General features: G+C 43.6%; 1 protein-coding gene across 8 annotated transcripts in view; it reads left to right on the plus strand.

The window, feature by feature from the left end:
- Positions 1-27,615, plus strand: part of NTRK3 (neurotrophic receptor tyrosine kinase 3) — a 402,524-nt gene that overhangs the window by 239,300 nt on the left and 135,609 nt on the right. The window lies entirely within an intron of this gene.

The following is a 27,615-nucleotide window of genomic DNA, read 5'->3' on the forward strand; positions in this document are numbered from 1 at the left end:
TTGACTTAGGATTATCTTGGCAATGCGGGCTCTTTTTTGGTTCCATATGAACTTTAAAGCAGTTTTTTCCAATTCTGTGAAGAAACTCATTGGTAGCTTGATGGGGATGGCATTGAATCTATAAATAACCTTGGGCAGTATGGCCATTTTCACGATATTGATTCTTCCTATCCATGAGCATGGTATGTTCTTCCATTTGTTTGTGTCCTCTTTGATTTCACTGAGCAGTGGTTTGTAGTTCTCCTTGAAGAGGTCCTTTACATCCCTTGTAAGCTGGATTCCTAGGTATTTTATTCTCTTTGAAGCAATTGTGAATGGAAGTTCATTCCTGATTTGGCCCTCTGCTTGTCTGTTACTGGTGTATAAGAATGCTTGTGATTTTTGCACATTGATTTTGTATCCTGAGACTTTGCTGAAGTTGCTTATCAGCTTAAGGAGATTTTGGGCTGAGACGATGGGGTTTTCTAAATATACCATCATGTCATCTGCAAACAGGGACAATTTGACTTCTTCTTTTCCTAACTGGATACCCTTGATTTCTTTCTCTTGCCTGATTGCCCTAGCCAGAACTTCCAACACTATGTTGAATAGGAGTGGCGAGAGAGGGCATCCCTGTCTTGTGCCAGTTTTCAAAGGGAATTTTTCCAGTTTTTGCCCATTCAGTATGATATTAGCTGTGGGTTTGTCATAAATAGCTCTTATTATTTTGAGGTACGTTCCATCAATACCGAATTTATTGAGCGTTTTTAGCATGAAGGGCTGTTGAATTTTGTCAAAAGCCTTTTCTGCATCTATTGAGATAATCATGTGGTTCTTGTCTTTGGTTCTGTTTATATGCTGGATTACGTTTATTGATTTGCGAATGTTGAACCAGCCTTGCATCCCAGGGATGAAGCCCACTTGATCATGGTGGATAAGCTTTTTGATGTGCTGCTGAATCCGGTTTGCCAGTATTTTATTGAGAATTTTTGCATCGATGTTCATCAGGGATATTGGTCTAAAATTCTCTTTTTTTGTTGTGTCTCTGCCAGGCTTTGGTATCAGGATGATGTTGGCCTCATAAAATGAGTTAGGGAGGATTCCCTCTTTTTCTATTGATTGGAATAGTTTCAGAAGGAATGGTACCAGCTCCTCCTTGTACCTCTGGTAGAATTCAGCTGTGAATCCATCTGGTCCTGGACTTTTTTTGGTGGGTAGGCTATTAATTGTTGCCTCGATTTCAGAGCCTGCTATTGGTCTATTTAGGGATTCAACTTCTTCCTGGTTTAGTCTTGGGAGAGTGTAAGTGTCCAGGAAATTATCCATTTCTTCTAGATTTTCTAGTTGATTTGCGTAGAGGCATTTATAGTATTCTCTGATGGTTGTTTGTATTTCTGTGGGGTCAGTGGTGATATCCCCTTTATCATTTTTTATTGCCTCTATTTGATTCCTCTCTCTTTTCTTCTTTATTAGTATTGCTAGTGGTCTGTCAATTTTGTTGATCTTTTCAAAAAACCAACTCCTGGATTCATTGATTTTTTGGAGGGTTTTTTGTGTCTCTATTCCTTCAGTTCTGCTCTGATCTTAGTTATTTCTTGCCTTCTGCTAGCTTTTGAATGTGTTTGCTCTTCCTCTCTAGTTCTTTTAATTGTGATGTTAGAGTGTCCATTTTAGATCTTTCCTGCTTTCTCTTGTGGGCATTTAGTGCTATAAATTTCCCTCTACACACTGCTTTAAATGTGTCCCAGAGATTCTGGTATGTTGTATCTTTGTTCTCGTTGGTTTCAAAGAACATCTTTATTTCTGCTTTCATTTCGTTATGTACCCAGTAGTCATTCAGGAGCAGGTTGTTCAGTTTCCATGTAGTTGAGCGGTTTTGATTGAGTTTCTTAGTCCTGAGTTCTAGTTTGATTGCACTGTGGTCTGAGAGACAGTTTGTTATAATTTCTGTTCTTTGACATTTGCTGAGGAGTGCTTTACTTCCAATTATGTGGTCAATTTTGGAATAAGTGCGATGTGGTGCTGAGAAGAATGTCTATTCTGTTGATTTGGGGTGGAGAGTTCTATAGATGTCTATTAGGTCCGCTTGGTGCAGAGATGAGTTCAATTCCTGGATATCCTTGTTAACTTTCTGTCTCATTGATCTGTCTAATGTTGACAGTGGAGTGTTGAAGTCTCCCATTATTATTGTATGGGAGTCTAAGTCTCTTTGTAGGTCTCTAAGGACTTGCTTTATGAATCTGGGTGCTCCTGTATTGGGTGCATATATATTTAGGAGAGTTAGCTCTTCCTGTTGAATTGATCCCTTTAGCATTATGTAATGGCCTTCTTTGTCTCTTTTGATCTTTGATGGTTTAAAGTCTGTTTTATCAGAGACTAGGATTGCAACCCCTGCTTTTTTTTGTTCTCCATTTGCTTGGTAGATCTTCCTCCATCCCTTTATTTTGAGCCTATGTATGTCTCTGCATGTGAGATGGGTCTCCTGAATACAGCAGACTGATGGGTCTTGACTCTTTATCCAGTTTGCCAGTCTGTGTCTTTTAATTGGAGCATTTAGTCCATTTACATTTAAGGTTAATATTGTTATGTGTGAACTTGATCCTTTCATTATGATATTAACTGGTTATTTTGCTCGTTAGTTGATGCAGTTTCTTCCTATCCTCGATGGTCTTTACATTTTGGCACGTTTTTGCAATGGCTGGTACCGGTTGTTCCTTTCCACGTTTAGGGCTTCCTTCAGGGTCTCTTGTAAGGCAGGCCTGGTGGTGACAAAATCTCTAAGCATTTGCTTGTCTGTAAAGGATTTTATTTCTCCTTCACTGATGAAACTTAGTTTGGCTGGATATGAAATTCTGGGTTTAAAATTCTTTTCTTTAAGAACGTTGAATATTGGCCCCCACTCTCTTCTGGCTTGGAGAGTTTCTGCCGAGAGATCTGCTGTTATTCTGATGGGCTTCCCTTTGTGGGTAACCCGACCTTTCTCTCTGGCTGCCCTTAAGATTTTTTCCTTCATTTCAACTTTGGTGAATCTGGCAATTATGTGTCTTGGAGTTGCTCTTCTGGAGGAGTATCTTTGTGGCGTTCTCTGTATTTCCTGAATTTGAATGTTGGCCTGCCCTACTAGGTTGGGGAAGTTCTCCTGGATGATATCCTGAAGAGTGTTTTCCAACTTGATTCCATTTTCCCCCTCACTTTCAGGCACCCCAATCAGACGTAGATTTGCTCTTTTTACATAATCCCATACTTCTTGCAGGCTTTGTTCATTTCTTTTTCTTCTTTTTTCTTTTGGTTTCTCTTCTCGCTTCATTTCATTCATTTGATCCTCAATCGCTGATACTCTTTCTTCCAGTTGATCGAGTCGGTTACTGAAGCTTGTGCATTTGTCACGTATTTGTCGTGTCATGGTTTTCATCTCTGTCATTTCATTTATGATCTTCTCTGCATTAATTAGTCTAGCTGTCAATTCTTCCACTCTTTTTTCAAGATTTTTAGTTTCTTTGCGCTGGGTATGTAATTCCTCCTTTAGCTCTGAGAAGTTTGATGGACTGAAGCCTTCTTCTCTCATCTCGTCAAAGTCATTCTCTGACCAGCTTTGATCCGTTGCTGGCGATAGGCTGCGCTCCTTTGCAGGGGGAGATGCGCTCTTATTTTTTGAATTTCCAGCTTTTCTGCCCTGCTTCTTCCCCATCTTTGTGGTTTTATCTGTCTCTGGTCTTTGATGATGGTGACGTACTGATGGGGTTTTGGTATAGGTGTCCTTCCTGTTTGATAGTTTTCCGTCTGACAGTCAGAAGGACTGTCTGTTGGTCTGTTGGAGATTGCTTGAGGTCCACTCCAGACCCTGTTTGCCTGGGTATCAGCAGCAGAGGTTGCCGAAGATAGAATATTGCTGAACAGCGAGTGTACCTGTCTGATTCTTCCTTTGGAAGTTTCCTCTCAGGGGTGACTCCACCCTGTGAGGTGTGGGGTGTCAGACTGCCCCTAGTGGGGGATGTCTCCCAGCTAGGCTACTCAGGGGTCAGGGACCCACCTGAGCAGGCAGTCTGTCCGTTCTCAGATCTCAACCTCCACGTTGGGAGATCCACGGCTCTCCCCAAAGCTGTCAGAGTTGTTCGCGTCTGCACCGGCCCCCGCTGCTTCCCCTATTGGACTTCAGCTGTACGCTGTCCTCAGAGGTGGAGTCTACAGAGACAAGCAGGTTTCCTTGAGCTGCTGTGAGCTCCACCCAGTTCGAGCTTCCCAGCAGCTTTGTTTACCTACTTAAGCCTCAGCAATGGCGGGCGCCCCTCCCCCAACCTCGCTGCTGCCTTGCGGATAGATCGCCGCAGACTGCTGTGTTAGCAGTGAGGGAGGCCTCGTGGGCTTGGGACCCTCCCGGCCAGGTGTGGGATATATTCTCCTGGTGTGCCTGTTTCCTTAAAGCGCAGTATTGGGGTGGGAGTTACCCGATTTTCCAGTTGTTGTGTGTCTCAGTTCCCCTGGCTAGGAAAACGGATTTCCTTCCCCCTTGCGCTTTCAGGTGAGGCAATGCCTCGCCCTGCTTCAGCTCTCGCTGGTCAGGCTGCAGCAGCTGACCAGCACCGATTTTCTGGCACTCCCTAGTGAGATGACCCCAGTACCTCAGTTGAAAATGCAGAAATCACCGGTCTTCTGTGTCGCTCGCGCTGGGAGTTGGAGACTGGAGCTGTTCCTATTCGGCCATCTTGCTCCGCCCGACCAATCTGGGCTGGTGTTTTATGTTTTTTATCTTATGCAATCTTTAACCAGCTCTCTGAGGGGGAGCTGCTACTCCCATTTTATAAAGAAACTGAGACTCAGAGACCTTAAGTGACTTGTTCCAGATCATATGAGAGAGCCTGAGATTTAAACTCAGACCTGTTAACTCCTGCATCCATCCCTCCCCTATCAAATCTTGTTGCCTAGACCTCTAGTGATTGACATATACTCAGCATGGCTGGAGGTCAGGGAAGCAATCTGTTAAGGACAGTTCTTTTGTTTTATAGAGGCTCACTCTTCTGTTTCTAGGATAAGGACAGTCCTGTATAGGGTGCTCAGGGTTGGCTGAAGTCCTCTGTAGTCATGAGGCTGGGCCAACCTCGGTCTGACTGTTGGCACTTATTACCCCTCTCTGAATTCTCCATAGAATCAAGTTCTTGAGGGGCCATGACTACCTTCATATCAGGTGATACCTGGCCCTGGGGTTAATTTTTATTTATTTTAAGAACAGTTTTAGAGTAGGTTTAGATTTACAGAACAATTTCAGAAAGTACAGAGAGCACCCACATATTCCCTTTCACTCCCCACTGTCACCAGTTTTCTCTACTATTAATATTTTGCCTAATTATGATATATTAGTTGGAATTGGCGAACCACTATTGATATATTTTTGTTAACTAAAGGCCACAATTTAAGAAGGGTTCACTGCTTGTGTTGCACAGTTCTGTGGGTTTTGACAAAAGCATAGTGTCATGTATCCACCATGACAATATTGGACAGAATAATTTCACAGCCCTAAATGTCCCCTGTCCTCCATCTATTTATCCCCTCACATCCCTCAATCCCTGGTGACCACTGATCTTTCTACTGTCTCCATAGTGTTGTCTTTTCCATATTGTTGAACTCACATAGTGTGTAGCCTTTTCAGATTGGCTTCTTTCATTTAGCAATATATGTTTAAGGTCCTCTATGTCTTTTCTTGGCTTGATAGTTCATTTAAAAAATTTTTTAATTTTTTAAATTTATTTATTTATTTTTTGAGATGGAGTCTGGCTCTGTCTCCCAGGCTGGAGTGCAGTGGCGCCATCTTGGCCCACTGCAAGCTCCGCCTCCCAGGTTCACACCATTCTCCTGCCTCAGCCTCCCGAATAGCTGGGACTACAGGCACCCGCCACCATGCCAGGCTAATTTTTTGTATTTTTAGTAGAGACAGGTTTCATCATGTTAGCCAGGATGGTCTCGATCTCCTGACCTCATGATCTGTCCGCCTTGGCCTGCCAAAGTGCTGAGATTACAGGTGTGAGCCACCGTGCCCAGGCTGATAGCTCATTTTACTTTTTACCACTGAGCAATAGTTCATTGTGTGGCTGTATTACAGTTTTTATTTCCTCACTTACTGAAAAGCATTGTGTTAGTTTCTTAGGGATGCCAGAATACAGTACCACAAGTTGGGTGGCCCCGAACAGCAGAAATTTTTTATCTCACAGTTCTGGAGGCCCAAAGTCTGAAATCAAGGTATTGGCAGGGCCATTCTCCCTCTGAAACCTATAGGGGAATCAATCCTTCCATACCTCTTCCTAGTTTCTGGTGGTACGGCACTAGCTTTTTTTCTTTTCAGGCACTAGCTTTTTTTCTTTTCAGGCACTAGCTTTTTTTTTTTTAGCCTGGGCTGGAGTGCAGTGGCCGGATCTCAGCTCACTGCAAGCTCCACCTCTCGGGTTCACGCCATTCTCCTGCCTCAGGCTCCCGAGTAGCTGGGACTACAGGTGCCTGCCACCACGCCCGGCTAATGTTTTGTATTTTTTAGTGGAGACGGGGTTTCACCGTGTTAGCCAGGATGGTCTTGATCTCCTGACCTCGTGATCCGCCCATCTCGGCCTCCCAAAGTGCTGGGATTACAGGCTTGAGCCACCGCACCCAGCCTCTTACCCCTCTTTAGCTACAGAGCAATAGTGTGAAGTTCCTGGCCTCACTTTTTCCCTAGGAAAACTTGATGCATTCCCCTCTAACATACCAGCCCACAAGGCAAGAACATCTGCACAGATAACCAAAGCTGTAACTACTAGATCTGTGCACTGTCTCTTTGGCTGGGACCAGTGGTTCCTTTTATCAGAGTGTGCAAGTGGCTTATCTCCTCCTTTTCTTCTGGGCCAATTAACCATGAAGCTTGCCTTTTCTGGAAGAGGATTTGCCCAGGCCAGTTTCCAGCTGCGGTGGGGAGCACAAAGCACATGTGCGTAATGCAGTATTAATAGTGCATCGGCATGATATAGATTTCTGTCACCTTCTATACTAACAAACATCGCTTAGTGCAGAGCAATGATGGGTATTTATTCCCAGCCACTTAACTCAGCATAATGGACTTGCAGATGAAATATGGAAAATGGGCTCCTTTGTCTGGGAGGCTGGGGCCCTTCCTGGAACCAGTAGCAGAGGCAACAGCAGCAGCTGCTGCTCCTGCAGAATAAGTCTTTCTCTAGAAGAAGTCCTGGATGGACTTGCCTAATGGAAAGAAGGAGATCTGGTTACAGGGCTGGGCTGGGAGTGTGAGTGTGCAGCTGAGGAGGCGAGGTTGGCATACCAGGGGCTGCTGTTTGCTCCCTGTGGTTGTTTTAGGAGGCAGGCTCTGCTAGATGTGACATGGGAGAGAAATAGGACCAAGGTGGATGGGGGATTCTGATGGGTCCCCTTTTTTATGCCGCTGGTTGGATCTTGACAGTCCACTCTAGGGGAACCATAGGATGAATCTTGGTGAATCTTGGTTAATAATGGAACCATTTAGCTTTTTTACCATTTAGCTCATCTTTTTTACCAATTCTGTATCTCCAGGCCTTGCTTGGTAGGCAGTGTTTCATAAAACATTTTAAATGGACATAAATTTGTATTGTCCCCTCTGATTTTTCTTAAATCTTATCTTCAGATTGCATTAGAATAACTAGGAGACCCCCAGGAATTCTTACCAAACCTACCAGACCGAGGTTTGGTAAGCCCAAGGTCTCTGGAGGGAGGGATGGGTCTGAACATATTACCAGTATTCTTTCTTTCTAGAAAGAGCTGGATGATGCCAGAATGAGGTATCTTGGGAGCCCAGCGTGTAAGTCCTGGGCCCATGGGCTTGAACTTAGTGTACATACAAGCTTGTCTGCAGGCTCTCAGCCTCAAGATATTAATCTCTGCTGGGTGCTGACATCTGAGTTCCCTAAATGTTGGTACAATCCAAGCATGGCACTTTGACATTTTCCCCCCATCCCAGGAAGAAAAAAATCATATGAAGCCATTTCCCTGAAATTAATTGAAAACACTAGACTTTCCTAGCATGCACTTTGGAGCTATAACCAACTAGTTCAAAGTGACAGATTAGCATTCATCTCCCTGGGCCAAGACCACCTGCCATCCTTGTGGTTATCATGACCTCATCTGCTCTGTGCCTCACTGCCATAATCACATACTCAAAGTTAGTAGCTGCATGCAGTCATGCTAATTAAGTAATTAGGTCTAATTATGCTCACTGTAAATACAAGGTAATTGGCTTTAAAAAAGTACTTGGGGGATAAGCATTCACTTCATGGTTGAGGAGGGGAAGAATGATGAGACCCTCCAGCCAACTTGGAGTAATGTCATTTCATGGTGGCATGGGAGCCCAGAGGAAGCTGCACCCGAAAGCTGAAGGTGAGCAGAACATGGAGTGGGTCCTTTTTGCTCTGCTCAAAGGCCTAGAAGCAGGAGGACTACTTGTCTTCCTGGCATGTTTTGGCCTCAGTCTTGTCTTCAAGGAGTGAGAGGATTAGCCTTCCTCCAGAGATCCTTTCTACCTCAAGATTTCCCAGAGATAATTAGTTTATATTTTTTCTTCTTCAACTGGATTCAGGCATCCAGTCTGTATTGGAGTTTTAAAGGGTCATAATTCTGAACTAGCTAAAACATACACATAGCGGTCAGATAGGAATCAAAAGATGAGCATTATTGTTGTGCCCAAGAAGGCAGCTTTAGCGTAAAGCCAAAATGTGCTTTTTGGTGCTTCTCCTCAATCTTGAACTTGGGATGCACAGATAGAACTTGGGTTTGCTGAGCAGATATTATTCATTCAGTTGCACGGAGAGTCATGATTCGCCTTACCTTTTGGAAGCCAGAGAGCTTAGGAACACCCCGGGAAGCTCATATGCACAAGGAGAGACTCCCTTTTCTTCATGAACTTTGCCCAGAAGAGAAATGTGATGGCAGATGATTGACTCCACCCTCATCACCTATCAAAGAAGTCACTTGCTTTTCACAGGGAGAAGCCAGGAATGCAGGGTGAGGGAAGGGCTTGGGGTTACTTCCCATGTCTCCAAGGAGACAGACATTCTTATTTTAAGGGCAGAAGTTAAAAATCAGGGAAAGGGAAAAAGATCTTTTCCCACCTACAAGCAGTAATCTCAGTAGTTTATGGTGGTCTCTATTAGTGTTCTCTTTCCAGAAGCCCTTTTCCAGGGGAAAGTGGTTATCATCTCCATCTTCTATGAGTGAATACGTGAGTCGTTCCTTATGACAGATGTGCCCAAGAATTTGTTGGTTCTCATTCCCCTTGCACTATATTATTGACAGTCAATAACTAAAAACCAAAGCTCTACCCACACCTTAGCCAAGAAGCCAAGAGTACAACTGCCCTTCCATCTTCTCTTCAGCTGCCTTTAATTCATTGTTTTGCAAGTTGTTCTCTGAAGGATACGGATAGGCATTGCTTAAAAATAAAAAGTTTCATGGTAAAATAATTTTGGGAAAACCTGGATTAAGTAACTTTCATACTGTAGGATTCTGACAGTCTTTAATGCTAGAGATCCCTGAGACTTTCCAAGAAGGACCTTTGGTCTGCAGCACTTCCCAAATTTCTTGAACTACTGAACCTGATTTTGAGGTATACCTGTTAGCATCTCTGTAGACACAGATGTTTCAATGGATCACATTCAGGGCTGTTCTGGGGTTTGAGGGCTCCATTGTTGCCTCCCCAGCAGGTGTGGTCACTCACTGTGACAGTGCCCAGATGGGCCTGAACCCATTTGGCACAGGCACTGTCACATTTCCTCTCAAGCCCCTGGGAGGGACAGGACGTAGCTGCATTCCATGGGAATAGCCCGAATTGGGGTGGTAACATTCTTCAGGATTTCTGGCAGAGCACTAAGTGCCCTACACTTAAATGGATCAGGGAATCTTTGCCTGTTATTCTCTTCCTAGAAGCTCTTGCAGGTGCTTCTAACACTTCCTAAACCCCAGATCCGGAGATGCTGGTCATGGCCAAATTTTCACTGCATTCCTTGTTTCTAGGCAGATCTGCTGCCACTTAGGAATGGAATCTTAGGGAGCTGCTCCAAGGAGAAATGCCCAAACCAAGATGCAGCCAGCCTTCTCAAAGTCACTGTTTCCAAACTATTATTTGACAGGTCAAAGCATCTTCTTATTTCAAGAAGATAATATAATGGTCTTGGCATGGAGTAGGCAGGGTCTAGGGGCTGAGAGAGTGAACTGAACTAGGGGGTTGCAGGGGATCCTTTTTCATTAGAAACGAAAGTGACATGAGCATGGGTGGCCCTAGACCCAGGTCCCGGCCTACCATCTCAGCCACTGCATGACTGTGGGCAAGGTACTTGCCTTCTCTAAATTTGAGATAAGAAAAGGTGACCACCTTAGCAGGTATCTTTTGAGATGAAGGGGTATGAGAGTTTGAAAATACTCTGTAAACTTATATAAGTGACAAAATGTGATCATCCTCGCCTTGACAGCAATGTTTTTACAATGATCATTACGATTTCTGATATAAATATGCTCTTGGGGGACACCAGCTTGATGGTACCAAAAAATATGTTTTCCAAGCTTGGAGTTATTTCTGAAATAAGAATGCCCTCCAGCGACTTCTTTCCCCCAACTCTAAGAAACAGCATTTTATCACGCGGCTCCACAGCTACGAAGATGCTCTTAGGAGTTGGCACTGTAATATGTTGGTTGTCAGGAAATGATGGATGTAGATGAGCAGAGGGCTCAGGCCAATTTCCTTTTGAGTTAATGAGACCAAAATGTTGTGTGGGCTCAACTAGAAGATTGCAGAGAGATTCATGGCGAGATTCTTTTGTTTGCGTCTTTGTTTGATTGATTTTTTGTTTCACCCTTCCCTTTGTCAGCAAACTTAATTTTGTTGAAACAAAGCTCCTCTTCTCCCTTGTATGCCTGCCTGTGTGCGTTACGCTGAGTTCTCATATGTTTGTGTCTGCACCGTCCCCTCCGAAGTTAGGGCTTCAATGTCTGTCTGCTTATTTGACTTCCTTTTTGCTTGTCCTTAGACGTGAGTGCACAGCCCTTTTGTTTTTTTCTTAGCAAACTTATACACAGGATCTTCAGACACAAATGTACATGTGTCTGAGTCTTGTTCATATTTGTGCACGTATCTCATGTTTTAGACACTGATTATATCAGTTGAGATCCTTTTGACTGAAAGTACAAGACAATCCTGACTCACTCGGCTTAAACAAGAAAGATGTCAATCATCACATAACTCAGCTAAACAGCTAGGGAAGGCTCCTGGTGAAGTGTATTAGGACTCTAGCTCTGCTTTTTTTGATTCTCCTGTCTCTGCCTTTCTGTGTTTTGCTTTATCACCAGGTTCACTTCTCTCGTGGCTACAAAATGGTTGCAGCAGCTCCAGGCATCACAACCAAGCACATGGACTAGGGGCCTCACGGGGCTGTTTCTTCTTGTGGGTGGGTTGAAACTGAGAAAGCCTTTTTCCAAAGCCCCTAAGTAGTCTTTCCTTCCTATTTCATTGGCCAGAATTATGTCATATGTTTATTCCCAAGCCAGTCACTCTTAAGGGGAACGGAATTACCCCCAAGCACTTTAGGCTCCTCCAGATTCTCCCCTGGGGCTGGAAATGGAACTCATTTTCCCTGAGGCATATGGTTGCCTGGAGGGCATATGTCTGCACAGAATCACAGGGCTCTGTTAGCAAGAAACGGGAAGTGACTGTTAGAAATGACAGTGCCTGCCACCCAGGTCTCTTCCAGGAGTAAAGCAAATGCTCACCTAGGCTTTCAGCCTTGCAAATAATGTCATTCTGCTCTTCTAGGAGTAAGCAGGTGCCTCTTGGGGTACAGGGGGTAGAATGAAGATGAGAACATTGACATCATGTACATTTTATTCCTTGTATCTCCCCTCTTAGGAAGAGCAACCTAGTAATTTGTTGTTGTCATCATCACTGTTCTGGTCTGGTAAACTGTCCTGCTAATTTTCAAGGCTAGACCTCTATGCCTGGGTGATGAAACATTTCTGCTTGTGGTTTTAGCTAGATCCAACTATCTTGGTTGAGCAAGCTGTGTGAATTCTTCAGAGCTACTGTGTGATCCTTTGGGAGCATGGCTTTTGGAGAGTAGTTGGGAGGAGGTAGGTGGTGAAGAGAGGGGAAAAGGGGGAGTAGTAAAAAATAAATTAATTAATTAACATTTACTGAATACTTACCAAGGGCCAGGCTCTGAACTTGAAGTACATTCAAATAATAATAAAATCATACACTACATAGTGCTTATTATATCATAGGCACCAAAACCAGTTTAAATATAATAATAAATTGTTCAATCCTCACAAAAATCATATGAGGGCCGGGCGTGGTGGCTCATGCCTATAATCCTAGCACTTTGGGAGGCCAAGGCAGGCGGATCATGAGGTCAGGAGATCGAGATCATCCTGGCTAACATGGTGAAACCCCATCTCTACTAAAAATACGAAAAAAAAAAATTTAGCCGGTCTTGGTGGCAGGGGCCTGTAGTCCCAGCTACTCAGGAGGCTGAGGCGGGAGAATGGTGTGACCCCAGGAGGCAGAGCTTGCAGTGAGCGGAGATCGTGTCACTGTACTCCAGCCTGGGCGACAGAGGGAGACTCCGTCTCAGAAAAAAAGAAAAAATTCATATAAGGTAGCGTCTATTACTTTCCCCATTTTCTAGGTGAGGAAACTGAGGAAAAAATATTTGCTAGAGTCTTGCAGCTAGAAAATGACAAAACTGTGATATGACAGAGCCCACTACCCCCTCTTCTTTTCATGAAGTCTTTCTTTCTACATTAAATCAGGCTTTAATGTAAGTGTAGTGTTCTCCACTTCACAGATTAGGCATTTCCTAGGGAAGCAAGGAAGTTAAGGGACTTGCCCAAGGTCATTTACTGGTCAAAGGTAAAGCCAGGATTCAAACTCTAGAGTTTAGGAGCATGCCACTTCTACTAATCTCCCACTGTCAGCTGACTTCCAGTTCACCCTCACCCCCACCTTTTGGGAGATCTTGGAGAGTTTCAGATGGTTGCTAGTTTGGGTGACCCATAGTGCTCACTAGTGAGGCAGCAGAAGGCAATTCCTCTCTAGCATTTTAGCTCCTATGTAGTCATCCCCCTCCCTGTGCCCACCCCAGGAGGCTCTTTGGAGCTTCAGATCCCCCACGAGGCAGGCCTCCTAGAAGCAGGGTACAGCTAGAGATGGGCATTGGAGGTGATGCAAGAGCTATCCCTGAAGGAGAAGAACAGAAGTCCTTGGATCCAAGTTGACCTATTTTTGGCCAAGTCTCCTTTTATCCTGTCGCTGGTGGTTCTGTCGCTTAATTTGTCACCCAGATTGTGGCTGGGCCTCTCAGTAGGCAATGTATAAGCTTCTGTCCCCAGACTTAGAATTGCTGGTGATACAGCAACTCTTTGCATTGGATTCTGCTGAGTCGAGCAGCCCTAATGCCACTGGTAATGAAGAAGTGTTGGGACTAAACTCCTAATGGCTCATTGATTGGTTGAATTATGCTCAGTGTAATTCTGAAAATAGATTTTAAATATGTGCTTGGGGATTTGTGGGGATTTGTTACTTAGGAGCTTTAACTAAATCATGGCTGGTTTGACAGAGACATCAACACAGGGAGCCTGTGCCTGGGGTGTGATGTTCATCTCTGGGTGACCCTCCTCCCCCTATTCCCCAAAGTCAGGGAAGTGTGCTCAGTGGGTTGACTAGGAGTGGGGTGATCCCCCCTCCCTTCACATATATTCCTTTGTTCAGGTTTTGAAAAGGTCAACTTGGTTGAACCAACCACTGCAAACCCCTCAATATTGCTAAGGTGAGATGGAGACATCACAGATTCTGGATTCTCCCTTTCATTTCCTCTGAAGTTAAGAACAGACGCTGTCTTCTTTCTAATTCCAAGCTTTCACTTTTCCTGGAGCTGCCACTCTGGGGAAGAACCAAAGGGGAAGCCTTCATGGAGGCTTAGCTAATCAGCCTTTTGGCATATTCTGGTGCCATCTTTTCCTTCTGCATCCTTGGATCCTAGGCCTAAAGGAGGAGCTGTATGAAGGGTTTCTGGTCTTGGGCTGAGCTTCTAACATCCATGCTTCTTTTGGTGAGTGCCAAGTTAACTTGGAGACAATAGAAAAGCTAATGAAGGCCCCTCTGTGAGGGAGCAATCATTAGAAAATAATATTCAGAGACCTCCTAGCACACTTCAAATCACTCATCTTGTATTTCTTTCCCTCTGGTCTATCAGAAACCTAAAATGCCTCCCATTTTTGATGCAAGGTAGATCAGAAACAAACAAGGGATGTTATAAGTGAACTTTAATGAGGCAAATTTGAAAGATGCAGTGGACCATATTTCCATGGGGAATTTGGTCAGGGGCTTTTATTTATTTATTTTTTTCAACCTCTGTCTGAAAGGGTATATTCCCCTTCCCTGGGGTAATTTATACTCAGCCAGTCTTTAGGAAAGAAAAAAAAAATCCCCGAAGAAGGGAGGAAGTAAAAACAAAACCTGGAAGAAAAGAAAAAAAATGACACTCTCCTCTTATAAAGAAATTACTGACGTTCTACATTATGAACTGTATTAATTTTTAATGGCTGAGAAAGGAGTTGATTTATAATGCATCCTTTCTGGCTGCAAAGCCTGTCCCCAGCTAATAAATAAATGACAGTTCTCTCGTATTAAAAGTATCCGTCATCTTACACTGTTGGAATGTAAATGGTGAGAGGCATTGAATGAGAGGCCCCTGGGAGGGGCGTGCCCTGCCGTGCCCAGCTGGAGAAGAGCCTGCCATAGCGGTCTGCCTAGTTCTGAGACAGCTTAGTCTATTCCTTCTTCTTGTTCTCAGCAAAGTGACCCAAATAGCTACAACTCTTGCGGTACAGGAGAAAGTTCATAAGAAAAGGTGATGGACCATTTAGGAACAGTTCATCTTGTAAATTTAAATTCCTGGTGTTTAAGCCAAACTGTCCATGGCTTCTCCTTACATATCCTTAGGGGTTCCTCATTGGCTTCCCATGCATCTCTGGGATTATGTGTTCAGTAGTTAATCCTTTGATGGTGGTCACAACTCTGGTTGGCCTCTCTATGCCTCTTTAGAAAACAAACAGGAACACCTAACATTTGTTTTTGGTTTCAAAGTAATATATGATCACTGAAAATATTTTGAGGAAAATCCAGAAAAGTGAAAAGAAGAAAATAAGAATGATCCCTAATGCCACCCCAAGTGATGAAGGCATGACATTTTGCCTTATATGCACAGGCTAATAACATACACAGACATGTACACATCAACATGAACATGTATAATACACACAAATGAGATCATATTCTGCATATGGTTTCATAATCTGAATTTGTCATCTAGCAGCATATCATAGACCTTTATTTCACAATACCACTATCCCGCTATTTTTAATGGCTACATAACACGTGGCCAGGCTATATTCACATTGGAGCCGCTGTAGAGCTGGTGATCAGTCAATTGAGATGCATTCCTTCGTTCTTCATTACAATGCCAACTCCAGAGTAAACATAGTGCAGGAGAAAAACTGAATACAAAGGATGATTTTTGCACTGAGCTCCTAATCTTGGAGCAACTACTATGCTGCAGAGTCAGTGCAGTGAGGCTGAGAGATGAACAGAGTGGCATCATCCCCACATGAAGGAGTCCACACTCCAGCTGGGGAGACAGGCCAGGAAACAGTTTTGGAGATATGAGCATAATGAGATGCCTGCCACAGAGGCCCTGCCACTAAAGGGCCCGGTGTTCTTAGAGAGCAGAGGCTTGTTTAAATTAGGGGAGCAGAGGCTTGGGTAAAGGCTCCACAGAGGGGAAAGTGTTTGAGCTAGGAAGCTGCAGGAAAACTTGGACTGGCAGAGATGGACAGGAAGGGCCTTCTAGGCCACCGTAGCAGTAGCAGGAGGCAGAGAAGGGGCAGGGTTTGGCGGGGTCAGGGCTGAAGGTGAGTGACCAGAGAAGGACTCCCTCCGGGGGTGGAGGAAGCAGGTCTTGTTGATGTGTTAAACTGCATAGCTTATTGACACAATAATTATAAATTTATTCATAGAATTTGCACTTACATAGTCCAGGCCTTTGTTTATCACTCTTGTCACTATTTCTCAGAAGTAGGTGATGACTAGAGAAGTAAGGAAAACTATCAACATTCTAATAAAAAAGGTAAAACAAAGTAGCAAGTTATTCTCTCTGAATTTACGGACAGTTCCAGGCAAATATAGAGAGACCCCTGTTCCAGAAAGAAGAGAAATGAAACACTCACTGAATATACCTTTCAGCACAGGGAGCGTTATTTAGAAAATGAGAGAGATCTAGCCGTTGCTGCCAGCAGGCTCCACTCCCTCTGATTTATTTATATTGACTTTATAGGCTTATAAAAATGGAAGTTTGCCTAGATTTTGAGACTAACATTTCTATCCTTTCACATATGAATTTATTTCTTGATTTGTTGTGCATATTTCTAAACATAGATCGACCAATGACTTTTGCTTTTGGAAAAATAAAAAAGAAAATCTCGGAGCTTGTGAGAAGAGGAATCAGAGACCATGTTCCTGCAAAGAACCTGCTCCGGTGTTGCCGGAGAGGTAGGCGGGGAAGCATCCAAGAAGCATTTATTCCTTGAGCACCTGAAAGAGCCTGTTGTTTTTGGCAGGCGGAAAAGTGGCAGCCCAAGATCAAGTCATAGCTGGTCTTGGTTTTATAACCAGTTAGTTGCAGTTGCAATATGATCCTAGCTTATATTTTTGCCTTCAAATCTTGGACCCAAAATTATTCCAGCAATAGGAGTTGGCTGAAAGCTAAGTTTTTCCTTTCCTACTCTTTAGTTCTCTTTCACTTAACTTCCTTGTAGAACATAGAAGTTTTTTTAATCTGAAAAATATCTCAGAGATCCAGTGAGACTTATCTTTTCATTTAGTCGACGAGGAAACTGAGGGCCAAACGCATAGTTCAATGACATTAAACTGCATGAGGATTTGGAAGAAGGAACAGGTCGAGGAGCAATGGCTATTGTTTCTCACTCCTGAACCTGTAAGTGGAAATGCAATCTTTTCATTTTCCCCCAAGTTGATTTTTTTTGTCTGGGTCATTTAACAAGGAATGTCTGACAAAAGTGAATTGTCTGACTCAGGTGCAGTAATTGCCACAGAAATTGGTTTTGGTGTCTTTGGGGAATTCTGCAGTTGAACCCAGAAGGCATCCTTATCAAGTAGTTTGTCCCAACACTTCTACAAATTTTAAGAACCTCAGATATCACTGTTTTCCTTTGGAGTGATATTTTGTTATTTTAGTAAACTTTCAAGAGACACTGCCACTTTGCTGCACTGGTTTCCTGGTGAGATACAGTGTTACTATCTTAAGTCTTTTTTTTTAAAAAAATGAGACAGGGTCTCACTGTATCACCCAAGCTGGATGGAGTGCAGTGGTGTGATCTTGGCTCACTGCAGCCTCCACCTCCTGGGCTCTATCCTGCCATCTCAGCCTCCCGAATAGCTGAGACTACAGGCGCACCACCATGCCTGCTACCTGGGCTCAATCAATCCACCTACCTCAGCCCCTCAAAGTGCTAGATTTATAGGTGTGAGCCACCATGCCTGGCAAAGTCAGGCCCTGCTACAGGATTGTTTATACGTGATCTGAAATGTCATCTGCATTTGAAGAGTCTCTTAGAAGGGTGTCTGAGTTCCTGATGGCATTAAAAAGGAAGGAAACTTGTAGCTAGGCATCTATTTGACTCCCAGGCCACTTTCGTGTTACTTAATGCAATCAGATCATAAAGGGAATTCATTTCTAATCCTCAACTTCTAAATAACTTCACATGATTTACAGTTGACAAACAGCACACTGGGACTCTTCCTCTGTTTCATTGTTTCTGTGGAAAATTGGTTGATAGAGCATCGCCAAGTGTATGACTTCTTATCCTCAGACATTTCTTCCACCAACACTGGCGATAGCCCACTGTGCACAGAGCTCTGGGTTAGTGGAGGAACCCTGTTTCTTTTTTCCACGGTTCTGTTATCTGGTTACACTCTGACCTAGAGGAAGATGCCGATGTGATTTTAAACAGTCTTACCAGTGCACAGTTTCAGCTCTTGATAGTGGAATTTGAGAAGACCGTTGTTCTTTGAAGTCAGGGGTCCTCCAACTGTGGTGTGCAGACCAGTAGCATCAGCATCAACTGGAAACTTGTCAGAAATGCAAATTCTCAGTATTCACTCTGGACCCACTGAATCCAAAACTCTGGGCATGGGATTCGGTAGTCTGTGTTCTAACAAGCCCTCTGGGTGATTCTGATGCACATCAAAGTATGAGAAGCACAGTGTAAGATACTGATGTAGTTTTCTATATCCCCCGATCAAAAATATCTGAAAAAGCTGAGAAGTGCTTCAATATAATTATTAGTAGTATATTATAAAACATTTATTCATTTAGTAAACATTTATTGAGCATCCATTAAGTTCTAGGTTCTAAATTGGGTGTTAGGAGCACAAATAAACCAGCAAATGGGTCATTCTGATGTGGTAGTTTTGGTATGAACATGTAGAAACACTTTTTTTGTGACAGTGATATGAACAAGAGGTCCTCAGCCTCATTCTCACCCTGCCTGTGATTTCTGTGCTATTTCTGGACCTCTCCAAATGGGAAAGTTTGCCAAAGCTTGGGGTCAGAGTGTCCTGAGTGAGAACCAGGATGTAAGCAAGGCACAGGAATGACCCATGGATGGGGGAATGTTGCCAGCTCTGCATTTTATTTGTGAATAATAAGGAAGGAAGTGAAAAGGTTTGTGTTTTAGATTGTGTTAATATGCTTCCCTTATGTCAAAACCACCAACTCCTAGCACCCTGTCAAAATGGCTGCACTGAAATATCACAGTTCGTCGAGGATCTCATTGTTTTATAGGTTCATGGATCATGTAGAGATGGCAGGATGGGAGCCAAAGAGCTGAAGGTGGGATTCTGTGAAGAACAATGCATGCTGTCTCCTTTATGCTGCATGAAGCTGTCGGGTACGGGGTGGGTGAGCTCTGTTGGCTTGAACATTGGAGCCTAGACTTGCTACTGTGCTCTCTCTCTCCACGTCTCTGTGTGTCTGTCATAAGGTGTGACTAATGGGAGGATCTGCCTCATTCGGTCTTTGTGTGTATTAAATGAGGTAATGTATGTAAGGGGTTTGGAGCAGCTGCCTGTGTTTAGGAAGAAATGGCTAACTTCTGGCTGTCAGCACTATTACCATAGTCTGCCTTAGTTACACTACAGAAGAAATTCACTTCTGCCCTGCTGGGTCATCCCAGAGGCAGGGAAGGGGAGGGGCAGTATCTGGCTGTGCAGATTTTCCCTGACATTATTGATAAATCACACTTTCCCGTAGAGTAATGTGCGATGGAAAGTGTCTCCCCGTGTAGAAACTGGTGTCTTATTGTGCTGATGTAGTTCAGTGGCCTGCTCATACATACACTGCTAGGATGTGTAAATCTTCAGCTGTGGCTTCTTTTCAGGGATAGACCCAACTCACCATGACCCAACCCCAAGACTTCACCTCATTGCCAAAGTCAAGGGGGAGATTTTGCCAGACAATATCAGAGTACTGAGAATTTAATTATGATTTCCAAAAGTTCTGAAACTATAGGAATGTAGCAAATGCCCCATAGTGCATTGAGTTTAGAGATATCTAACCTCTTCCTATTTAACATGGAAATGTGCATATTTTGTAAGTCCTCACACACTTACTAGTAGAGTCACGTTCTCATTCATTCCCAGATAAACTTTCTCAAATCCTCTCTATTTTGATTTCTTAAAGCAAGCTGGAGACTGAGCTTTCTTTTGGTGATGAGTAGGAATTCTAGATAGCAAGAGGAGAGAGGCTGACCTGGTGGAGGGAACAACAGATACATAGGTGTGGAGGTGTTTTCTGGGGGCACTCAGGAGCTCTGGATGAGCAAGGTGGAAGGTGTGTGGATGGGAGCCAGTCACAATGGCCTGCGCGCCATGTGCATGTTCATTCCAAGCCATTTGAAGACAATACTGGATAATAGAATATCCCTCAAGGAATCCAAAGAAAGAATCCAAAGAATTCCTTCTTTGGAAGGAACAAAAAGAAAAACGTGTCCAAAAGGATGGATTTTGTTTTTTTTTTTTAATCCCTTCATGGGTAGTGTGGTGTGATGGCAAACCCTGAACTGAAAAACCCTGAACTGTATTTTGGGAAATCGTTCACGTTGGGAATGAATTAGAATGCAAGCCAGATCCAGGTAACTGCTGTTAGTGCCTGATGTGGCAGCAGGTGAGCGAGTTGGGCACACTGAGATGTGTCTGTGAATGGTACAATTAGCCTGGCTGTTTCCCAGGTTATTTCTAGTGTGATAATACTTTGATTTGTGTGTGTGTGTGTGTGTGTGGGTGTGTGTAAATTCCAGCAGTGCTAGAGGTAAAAATACATTTAGCAAGTTCTGTCATGGACTCTTAAGGGGACAAAAATACAATGCGTATTTTTAAAAATAAAATTCCCCTTATTCAATAGGTTTATTACATAGCTTTTAGGAATAAAATCTGTTAGTAATATATAAATATCTTCACCATATTATTCATCATTTGCCAAAAAAAAGCATAGTTTCATTCATCCCATCCTTTTCCTTTTCTTCAGGAAAAATTACTAAAAAGCTTGGAGAAAGAACTACCGATTTATTTTACATAAATTGTTCTCCTTTCCCCAGGATGCTCATATCTTAAATCATTATAGAGGCGGTGGTTGAAGCCTTGAGAATGAATTCACCCAGAATGAGAAACTGTAGAGAAGAGCAGAAGTTCCAAGCCAGGACCCTGGACTGGGGCTGTGTTTTAGGGAGAGAAAGGAAAGGCAGATGGCAGGGCTGTTAGAACTAGAAAGAGTTTTCACAAGAGAGGTGGTGTTGGAGGCTGAAGGAGTAGACAGAGAGTGGACCCCCAGGTTGGGTTAGGAGCTGAGGCCTGGAAGCCTGGACTTGAGGGTTGAGGGAGATCCCTAGATTGCTGGGATCAAGAGGAGGCTGGTCATGGCAAAACAGGCCAGAGAACAGAAGAAATGGACAACATGGCCACTGAGCCTTTGCCTCGTAGATTTGAAAGAGATTTGGGGGCAAGCTCGACATCTAATCATTTGGAAGAAGATTGATTCTACTTTGCTCTCTCCATTATGTCTTTTGCTTTGGATAAGCTTGGTGAATCTGAGGACAAAGGAATCCACTGTATCGTTTGGAAGGAAAAGCAGTCTATGTTGTGCTTTTTTCTCACTGGATCTGAGGAGACTCTAAGAACAGGAGCAGAGGTACCTTATGTAACACTGCAGTGGAGAGAGGGGTAGGGGCTACCTGTCCCAGTAGAAAAGTCTGGCTTTGAGTTTCAGCTCCAGCTCCAGTGCTTACAAGCTGCAAATCCTTTCACAGGTCATTTAACTTCGTATCTGCAAAGTAACATCTTGTAGGGCTCCTGGAAGGTAAAGAGGTTGCAAAACAGCAGCTGGAGGGTCATGTGCAGCCCCTAGGGGTGTGTTCTGTGGCCTATGCAGAGCGTATCATTCTCTTTGAATTGGTTGCTAACAAATAAAACTTGACAAAGTTCACACAAAAAATCTCTGCATTTCCAGTTTCTCTTGAAAGATGGAAGGATCTGGCAAAATTGGCTTGCATTTCTGCATGGCAACCATTAGTTAGAACATAGAGGCAGTGGACCTTATTCCAGAGCTTGTGTTCCCCTTTTTGCCAGCGTCTCCTTCACTCCTTGTTGTCTTACACTCGACTCTTTCTGCTCATCTACACTGCTCACCCGGCTTTTGTGGCCATTTTAGTTTGTGATTCTCTCCATTTTTTAAAAATAAGGAATAAAGGAAATAAATGCAAAGTGTTTTCCATCTGGTAATAGCTTCATACATTGAATGTTAGCTAATATCACCATCACCAAAATTATCTTCGTATTTTTAACCAATATGAAATTAATGTCCCTGATATGTCACTGAGGTAGGGGTTTCTCCATTGCCTCTTTAGCTATAAGCCTCAAAAACATGCAGACGATGACAACTCTTCCCACTCAACTGGGGATCTCTTCCATCTCAACTAGAGGTCCCCTGGAGGCAGACAGAAAACAAAACCAGTAGTCTGTTCCTCTTTAGCCTGAGAGTAGAAATCCCTCTTCTTCAGTACTAATTTCTTTCTTCTCTAGGCCTGAGGGGAGCTGTTCTGTGAAGTCTGGGACATCTGAGCTACTGCTAATGGAAAGGGAACCTTCCAGCAGGGAGAGCGAAGGGAGGTGCTAAACACGGAGGTGGATCTGGAGTGGTCAAGATAATATTTCAGTAATTGATATGACTTTATGAATAATGGAGTGTGGATCAAAAGAATTGTAGTGCCTGTTTAATACGAAGAATCGCTTGGGGCCGAGCCCTGGGTACTCCTAATCAGAACTGCACTGCCACCAAGAGCCTTGACTGTCAGGAGACTGGGACTCAGAACTGGGAACTTAATAGAATTTAAAATGTGAAGCACTTAAAGCATCTAGTTCCATGGATAGCAAATATGTGTCCTCTGGAATCTCCATTAGAATTAACCGGCAGCTTTTAGAAACCACTGTGTCCTAGGGCCTAGGGTTCTTGGACCACTGTGTCCAAGAACCTCAGAGATCCTGGTTCTTGGTCTGTGTGTGGGGCCTGCCAGCTTCTCACCGGCTCACATGTACAAGTGAGTCTGGCACTTGCATGTATTCTTGTTGCTTTACAGCTGAGGAAAATGAAGCCCTGAGTGATTAAGACACTTGCCCCAAGAGACCTAGTGAGTTGGTGGCATTGGTAGAAATAGAACCAGGTGCCCCACGTCCCTTTTTCACCTTAAATTTATCTGCTAACATTGAACACATGGAACTTCTCCAAGAGTCAACTCTGTTATTCTCTAAGATTCTTGGAGTGCATTTTCTCTCTGTTAGTTTTAGAATTCTGCTCTTTTTCTTCTCCTGGATAGATCCAACTCAAATTAATTTTAGTTACTTTGCTTCAGGGGACACTTCCCTTCTGAATAGGAACCTCTCTCTAGTATATGGGAATATTTTGGTTCCCTTAGATCTCTGTATCTCTAGAGAGGTATGGCCAAGTCATCCCAGTAGATAATTCCTTGGCAAATCTCCTGTGCCTATGATTCTAGGAATCTGCAGATATAAAGGAGCATTTTCTTGGTAACAAAGGTCTCCTAGAAATGCAGCATCATAGGGTACAAGGCACTTTAGGGGTCCTATCTATCCACCCATTTTACAAATGAGGTTACTGAGGCATAGAGAGATCAAGTGGATTGCCCAAGAAGCAGTTGGTTTGTGTGCAGAAGACAGGGAGAATTAGAACTCAGGTCTTCAGATTCCTCTGCCCAGTGATTGCCTTGATTTCAATGAGCACATCTCTGGTAGTAGAATTTCACATGCCTGGAAACAGGGTTAAGACGAGATAAAATAGGCTTCCCAAGTGCAAGCCTTCTCTTGTTTCTCAACAAGTCCAAGTTAGAAAATCTTAGGATTGAAAAAGATAGAAGAGATCCTTCTGGGTGTGAATCTCCTCTCCATCCCTTATAGGTGGCCATCCAATTTCAGAGAGTTTTTCTAGTGACCAAAAGTCACTCTTTCCAGAGTAACCAGTCTCCTTTCAGGCGGCTCTAATTGTGAGAAAGGCTGTCCTATCCTGGCCCAAGAATCTTCTTCTTGGGGACCCATTCCCTGGTCCTGATTGTTCTGCCTGAAACCACTTAGCAAACAGTATGGTATTGTGAGGAGGGTTTGATGCTGGGCACAACTGGGTTTTGGTTCCAGCCTGCCAACTACTAGTTACATGTCTTGGACTAGTCACTTCAGCTTTTTTAGCCTTGCTTCCTTGTCTGTAAGTAAGGATAATAGAATGCCCATATAAGAGAGTTATTGTGAATAGAACTCAAGCTATCCTTGTATCATACCTAGAGCACATCCCAGCACATCAGTTTCTTGGCTTAGCTTGTCCGCATTTTGGAGGCCTGGGGTCATGTCTCACCCTAGGTTTTTTCGTTTTTGTACTAAACCTTTGCCATGGCCTCCAGTTGTCCTCATGTGGAGTCAGTTGACACAGGTGAGCACAAGTGCTCCCTGTGCCTCTCCCAGCTGAGAAGACTCTCCTGAGATGGGTATCAGTTGCTTTTTCATGCATGAGGCAGGCAATGTGAAAATTACCCGGGGGATTATGTTAGTGGCTCTCTGACAGTGCTGTGTTCTGGAATCCACAGTTTGGAAACTAGCTGTCATGGGCTGTGCGTGTGTGAGTCTGTATGTCATGTGTGCATGTAGAAGCCCAGCTGTGTGCCTCTGCGTGCTTCTCTCCCTGTGTGCATGTGTTGTGCTCCTGTGCATTTTCCCACAAACCTCAGTGTTCAAGCTGTGGATGTACTGGCCCGTTCTTTTACATCAAGGAGATGCTCACTGCTTCTTCAAATCCCAGAATCATGCCATCCCATGGGGCAGGGCTTTTTGGTTCATCTCTTATTTCTGCCTGAAGCCACATGTGTCGTGTGCCTGTGGAGGGCTGCTGCCCCCAGATAGAGCTGCCTCTCTGCTGAGGCTGCCACCTGCTGCCAGCAATCCCTCTTCATGTGACCTGCAGTTTGTGCATGACGATCTCTATCAATCCGTTTTCCCCAGGCTCCTGGTAGTGCATAGCATTGCACCAGGTGCTTCAGGAGAAAAGCTGCCTCCACTGCTAATCTGAAAAGCACTTTGCCTGGAAAGACACCTGAGACATGTAAGATATTAATAGCTGCAGAAGTTTCATCCCTGTGTAATTTAAATTCCTTTCCTGAGGAACACTCTTATGATGGGGGTGGAAGAAAAGGAGAGAAAAGCCTAGAATAATTATGAGAGGTTGTGGGAAAAAATTTTTTGGGGATGACTGAAATATTCTAGTTTAATTATCCACCCTGGTGCTTGCTGGATTTGGTAATGAACATTTTTACTTTCTCCTTAAAGTCAGAGGCTATTTTGACAGCTACAGATGCTGCAAATTACAAGTGTTCTGATATGGTCCTGTGAGAAGCTCTTGAAAAAGTGTTTCACTGTAAATAAGTTTGGGAAGGGCTGTAAATACCATCTGCCTCCTAGTGAGCCCCAGTGCACATTGGCATATGAGGGGATGAGAGATCCTTCCAACAGAAACCTGTTATGCTCTGGTTATCCTTGGATTTACCATATCAATGTGAAGATACATTTCCTCAAATGTATTGCCCTATCTCTGATAGGTTGCTAAGATTGTTCAAGGGTAAAAACTTTATTGAAGGGGAATGGAATGTTATGGAGATTGGAGTGTAGACTGTAGTTATTGGAGGAGACGGGAGGGTCTCAGACTTAAGTTGGTGAGAGAGGAAGACTGCCTCCTAGCACCTTTTTCTGTGCTCTGGCCCTTAGGCAGTGATGTCAGGTATTCCAGGATTTGTTGAATACTCAAGAAATCCCTTTGGAGAGATTTGAGGTGGTCTGTTCCATGCATGGAGTCTAAAGGTGAGACAAGTCAAGGCAGTTATCACACAAAGTGCACTGGGAGAGCCATACAGAGGGTAAGATCAGGCGGCTTTGTAAAGGAATCCATGCAGACCAATGTGACTTAGGGCAGACAGACTTTAGGCTTTAAGGGCAGGCCCTTTGCTGGACCCATTGACAGAGTCACTGACAGCTGTTCAGAACAATTGCCTAGGAAAGCCTGTCCCCACAAGACTCTTGTCTTAACACAGGCGTCCTAGGTGATGATATTGTTAATCCATGGGCTTCTCTGGGGCCATCAGAAGTCCTGAATGAACTGGGGTCAAGCTCATGAAGCATCTGGTTCCTGCTCAGGGAAGCATGGCAGCCTGTACTTAGGCTTCTCTGGCAGCACCAGGGTGTGTCCAGAAAGCATCAGTCAGGGAAGAACGGTGTGAGTACCTAATGCTGATGGATCTCAGTGAGCAAAGAGACCCAAATCAATAGAGGGAAAACAAATGCAGGTGAAAACCTTTGGAGTAACACGAATATAGGGTTAAATTCCAGCTCTACTATCACAAAGGTATTGTGTTCTACCTTTGCACAAATTACTTAAGCTCTCTAGGCCTCATTTTTCTCACCTGTAAGATGAGAATAATAAATACCACTTTGCTAGGCACTGGGAGGATGAAATGATTTCACACATGGAATACTTCAGCACTGTGATAAATTCCATCCATTCATTCTGCTGCCACAGATCAAGAGGAATTGAATGATAGTGAGACCATCATTCACTTGAGCCAATCCTTCCCCTAGTCCTACAGTTTTGATCCTGTTCACTTTTATCCCTGTATTTCAAGGGTGAATCTCACAGAGCTTTTAAGTTTGGCCTCTCACACTCTCCCACACCTGCTAAATCCTTATAAATGTGTCTTCTCTTCCCTCAAACTTCCCTCACTATCTTATTTGTTCCTTGCCCTGTCGAAGGCAGTAGGGTACACATTCTTCTTAGTGTAAATATGCCTTCAATTTGCACAAGGGTAGGACAATGTGTTGTTTTTTCCAACAGCTGTTTTGATAATGCTTGACAGCATGTTGGTATTTTTGGCCCAAGTAGCACATATTGAGACCACATCCTTAAGGAATACTTTTCAATCTCTCCCAAGTCTCTTTTCTAGACTGCATGGTTTGGATTTTTCATTGATGAGAAGCATTCCCCTTTTGTTGCCCACATGAGAGTTTGTCTGCCCATTTTTCTGATCGTCTCTCTCCTCTTGTTTACAGCACATGCAAAAGTCTCTTGGGCTCTTCCTATAGTTTATAACTTTTGTTTTAGTTTTATATTACCTGGAATAGCTTAGGATCATCTGAAAATCAGAGGCACTCTGGCATAGTCCCTCTTGGAGATCCGGGATGACAGGAGGGGCATTAAGGACAGAGAGATCAGGTGAATAGTGAAGGAGTGATACTGGACAAAGTGTAAAGCTCTAAAGCTCCACCAGGTGGAGGATGGCACAGATGCTGAAAGACAAGAGAGAGAAGGGAAAGCCTAGAATCAAGTCAGAGGCACAGCAAACAAAGGTACCCCCAAGCAAACCAGTTAGACTAAGAGAGAGGCTCATTGTCCTCTCTCTTCTTTCTTATGGTTGCGTGGCCCTGAAGCAGGAGATTCTGTTCTTTATTGGGAAAGGGTTTTCAAGAGACTCTTTGACCAGTTCTCCATCCATGAGGCTACATCTCAATTACCATGGAGACTTCCATCTTAAAAATAGCCATTGAGTGGAATCTTAGTGAAAAAAAAAATCCAAATATATCATAACAGTTGGTTCCTTACACCCTTGTGCCTATTTACTCTTTTGAAGATTTTCATGAGGTTTGACTTTTCCTTATGGAGAAAGTGTTTGTTCCTCCATATGTTATATTGGCTTAGCAATGAGTGATTCCCTGGTTGAAACTTTGTTCCACAGTCCTCTTGCTTCTCAGTGGAGCAGTGCATTGTAGTAGTTAGCTGTGTGATTGTTGGAGGCATCCCTCCTGGGCTCAAATCTCAGCTCTGCATCCTTGTAATCATGTGACATTAGCAAGTTACTTAACCTCTCTCTATGCCATAGTTCTTTCACCAGTAAAATTAGACCAATATGTTA

Source organism: Trachypithecus francoisi, unplaced genomic scaffold, assembly GCF_009764315.1.
Source record: "Trachypithecus francoisi isolate TF-2019V2 unplaced genomic scaffold, Tfra_2.0 Lachesis_group3, whole genome shotgun sequence".
NCBI lineage: Eukaryota > Metazoa > Chordata > Mammalia > Primates > Cercopithecidae > Trachypithecus > Trachypithecus francoisi.